This window comes from Pezoporus wallicus, unplaced genomic scaffold (genome assembly GCF_028554395.1).
Source record: "Pezoporus wallicus isolate ANWC-B61680 ecotype Strahan unplaced genomic scaffold, APGP_CSIRO_Pwel_v1 contig_227, whole genome shotgun sequence".
NCBI classification, from domain to species: domain Eukaryota; kingdom Metazoa; phylum Chordata; class Aves; order Psittaciformes; family Psittacidae; genus Pezoporus; species Pezoporus wallicus.
In genome coordinates this window covers 13,050,027-13,055,000 of record NW_026635704.1, presented here as the reverse complement: position 1 = coordinate 13,055,000, position 4,974 = coordinate 13,050,027, and positions in this window count along the sequence as shown.

Here is a 4,974-nt window from a genome sequence, read left to right as displayed (position 1 = left end):
GGTATGAAAGCTGAACTTGAGAGGAGATAGTATTTAGGAGGAAAATACCATGCTACTTCTTCTGTACCTGTATTTTGAAATTCCCTGTGAATTCTTCTCATACTTTCTTTTTGAATTAAACTTTCCATTTATTTCTACTGCAGAGCACAAAATAGATCATCATGTACGGGACAGGAAGATTTTCTATGGGACACAGGGCAAACTATTACATATATCAACATGAATAATGAATCCATTTATCAAAAAGAATAAATAATAATCATAAATGACTGGCTGATTCAATAGACACTGAAGTTAAGTCCTTTTGCTGTCAATAATCAGTGGATTATGACTGTGATCCTGCATATTTCCATTCCCAAATGCATGCTTCTACCTTGAATGAAATCTTACTAATAATCCATTATATAAATGTTTTAACAATATTAACAATTCATTTCATGTATGTACATGTATGTGTGCTGTAGCTCCTAATGAATTATATTGAAACTTCATCCATCAATGACATTTTTTCTTTCCCATTTAATATCATACGTTTTGGTCTCATTTTTGAAAAAGCAATCAGAATTTTATAGCATAAAACTATTCTTTGTGCTCGCACATCTATGTATGTGCCTCTACTATCTTTCAGCTCAATGCTTTTGTAAAGGTTCTCTGTATTTTGTGATACATTGTAACGATATTCAGGAAAAAAGGGTCCTAACTTCTGAAAATATCTGGTAACTGCAGTTCCTCAGGGATGAAATACGTGCATAAAAATGCTTACTTTGGTGAAATATGGAAAAAAGGACCTAAAATGGTTTGGGTTTTATTCAGGGCATATCCTTTCATTGGAATTTTTGCCATACGCTTAAACCTCTTAAAGAATGTATTAGCTAACAGCTAACAGATCTGGGGAGTCTAGCACTGGAGATGGGTGAAAATCAGGAATGCAACACCAGGAGGCTGACTATTTTATCTCACCACACTAGCTTTCCCTAGCACACTCAGCCTTCAGCATTTCTGCGACAACATGACATCATTTTCGTGAATGCATTCATGTTCCCTCATTTGAAAGGAGACAAGGATATGGTGTGTACAGCCACTAGGCATTGCACCAGAGCACTGCTCTGACCTGAACATTTTTGCAGTCCTTCTTACATCCTACATAACCACCTGAGGAAATGCAGCAGCACAGCTCACAATTAGGGCACCACTGTGCTTTATACACCAAGCAGCTGGGCACTACCACAGTAATGAATAGAATGCTAAAAAACTGCGATGTAAGAAAGCCTGGAAAGAGCAGCAGTCATCACCAGGAGTGAAAGAGCCACAGGGTAAAGCAGTGTGAGTGGGAACTGGGTACAGTGATTTGTGTAGGCAGAGTCCCTTCTAGTGTTTTAGGAGCTTACCATGACCCATCAGAGGAATTAGAGCTCCATCATCCAGTTTCCTCATTGTTCTGGCTATGAATATGACTAATAGGAACTACCATATTCAAGATAGCGGACTGACAGTAAAGACTGGAGAAACAAGCAAGAGCTTTGAAACTGCAGGGCATTTCTTCCTTCGATACATCCGTTTATCAACACAGAATTAATGGTTACCATTTTGAGCTAAGGTTTCCATTCTGTATTATGTAAACGCCAAATGAAAATGGACACAGCTTGCTCCCAAGAACAGATTTTCAAATATGGAAGGTGAATTTTCCATGGATTTCTGAGAAGATCCTGGCAGAATTTTCAATGTTGCAATTGTTTGGTTGAAGTTACCAAGACCACAGGTATTCTCAGATGATGATTATGAATTTAGAGTAATCTGGATCAGGGCTCTCAGTGAACTTCAGGAAATACAGTAAACTCACTTTGGTGCATTAAAGTGACCATTATTTAGGAAAGAATATCATTGTCATGAGATGAAAGAATTAGTTATACGGCAGTTTGACTCCCTGTTACACTCCTTTGGATCTAAACTACATTAAATAGGGGGTTTTGACAGGGAAGAGAAGAAAGTAAGAAAAAAAATCTGTGCGATTTATAGGTAAAAAGAACAGGTTCACCCATTTCCTGCTTATGGTCATTAACAGTGGCATAATTGTGCATAATCATTTGTCGCAGTCCTAGTCTACGTTGCTGGAGGCTAACTAAACTTTGCATCTGCATAGAAATTAAGATGCAAATATGAGTTGTGTTCATTGGTATGACTAGTGTAAAGTAAAGAGTATTTCTATTGTATATTTAAGGGTGAGAAACCTATTTTGTGAACAGCATGCTATCAGCGAATACTTCACAGTTATTAAGTAACTGCAAAAGAACCTGGTCAGGTCAATGATGGGTAAGGAAAAAGGCATATATGAAGAGCACAGCAGTGTTGGGATACTGACAGGCACCTGTGGTCCCCATCTGTGAAACTGCAATTGTTCGCTATCACGATTCCTGTGTTTTAAAACAAAACAAAAATTGTTGTGTTGGGGAAGAAAGTGGGGCTGGAATACCAAGGAGTAATTTTTAGGATGAAGAGTACAGAAAAGCTGGAGCAAAATGGATGGCTTAATTTCTCATCATTATTCTACTGAAGAATTAAATTTGCAAGGTCATGTTGCAGCTGATTCAGACGGAGGCATATCAGTGAAGGTAACTGGATTCAGATGAGTTCCCATCCAAGAGACATTTAAAGAAGAGACTGTTCTCTAAATATATGTACAAAACAGCCTTGTCTAGACTCATGTTGCATATTAAATCAAAGCTCGGTTTCCTGTAGTTAAAGGACCTTATTTTAGCCTCTTAACAAAAAATTGACCAGAGTTCTGAGATCCACCTTGCCAGATTTATCTTAATAGATAACACTATGCTACTTTTGCTTCCATGTACTTGATTTCTTTGTTTCTTTTTAAAATTCTCTAAGAATACCTGTAACAGCAGAAGTTCACTTTACATAATTCTTATGTCTTACTAACACATAGTCATGGTAGAACAGACATGAAAAATACCTGTTACCTGTAACCAAACCTATGCATTTAGTGAACATATTAGATGAGTATTTTCTCTAATTACTTTACTTAATATATAGCTGCATTTCAGATGTGTTCACAATTGAATGTGGAAAGGTAAATTCAGAAAATGAAAGAAAGGAAAGAATGGGAGTGAAATTACTGTAGAAAAAAACCTTATAGGATAAGTTTTTGAAAAATCTATAGTGTAAATTATTTCAGGTGCTAATAAATTTTCCTTATTAACATTCACCTTTCAATTTTCTTAGTTTTGTTGACTCCTTAACAGAGAAATATATGATTTTACATCTTTTGAACTACTTGAGAAATGGCTGTCAGCTGGTTTTGGATTGGATTGGATTTGTTATAAACAGCTGACAGTTGGCTTGGGAAACTAACTGTGATACATACAAATGATATCTCAGGTTTTTCTTTTAACCAAAGCCTAATTTGCAGAATCTTAAATTACTCAGTTCTTCCAGTTCTTCCCTTTTATTTATTTTTTTTTCCTTTTGTTCCCAAAATCTATCCAGAACTGCTGCTAGAAGAGCAGCCTGGGCACTAGCAATATGCAGAGAACAACCAGGTTTGTGTTTTCTTTCACAGGGAGAAGTGTTTCAAAACCACATAACATTGAAATAAGTAGGAGAGGAAGTATCTGTCAACTTTATTCCTCTGTAACATTTCTTATTATGCCCTCATATGGTTAAAATAATGTACAGATTTGAGATAGTTTGTGGAAAAGAATATACAAATAAACATGGCAGGAAAAAGTGTGGTTACTTCTGCAACAGGGCAGAAGAGATCCCACCTTTTCTTACCTCACACACCTGCACGTGTGAGGTGAGAAAATGTACCTGTGTACATTTTCTGTGTACCTGTGTACAGGAATGTACCTGGGTACATTCAGCAACCTGAGTGTACATAAATGTCAGCATTGATTATTTAAGAGATGTTAGGAAAAGACCAGCAGTCTTGGGCAAAAACTCTTTCCCACCCTAGAAGGTTCAAAAGTTACTTACATTTTTATTTAGAACAGGTACACTTCTGCTCCAACACCCACATAACCCCCTTTCCCCAAACCAGTGTCACTACATCAGTGTGCAGAAATAGTTTGATGCTTCTGGAAAGTTGTGTTTGATCAGGACAATTTGGAATATTTAAAGGAAACACATTGGGCAATGCGTCCAGCTTTCAAATTACATGCTGGTTTGTGAAGCCATCATACGAGAGTTCCTCTCACTGTCACTTAAACCCACTCCTTAAATCCCATGTGCCTTAATTCTGAGGATCCTTCATGGCTCAGCTCACCCATGTGTGCGCTGTATTTCATCTACTGCATCTCTACATGCTAATCTCTTTAGGACAGGGCCTAAGTCCTTCGCCATATGTCTCCTTTTGTATGTTGTAACACATGTGATGAACATCCTGTGAATTAAAAAATGTAAGAAGCATACCGGACAAAATTAAGACACTGTGAAAGCTGTAAACCATTGGAGCAGCTTACTAGAGGCCAGGTCAGTACCCAAATGCAATTTTAATACAAAAGCTTACACTCCATCCTGGTACTGTTTTTATCAACTGAACCCTTCTATTCTAAAAATACCACTTTTAGAAAATAAAGAGAAAACAGGTGGGAAAGCAGAATTCTCTTTCGGTACCTAAGTTGAATTCCAAGCATTGGAAAAATATTTATGACTCTAAAATGGGGGCAAAAAGTCTTGTCTGTGAGAAAAGGCTGAACCCAAAGAGGTTTGGGGCTTTCCTTTGTCAAGGTCAGACACACGTTCAGCAAATAGCTTTGAAAAATAAACCAGAATGATTCCACTTCTTCAGACACCACAGGCATTGTGAAATTTAGCTTGGAAATGATGAGGGGTCAATTTTATGAGGTTACTTGGTGTAGTAATTTTAATCTTAAAAATGTTATACCCATTTGGTCTTGTATATACGGCAATCTGGTTTCTTATTTCTTTTAAAGAAAAATGAAAACACTGAAGTGGGGTTAT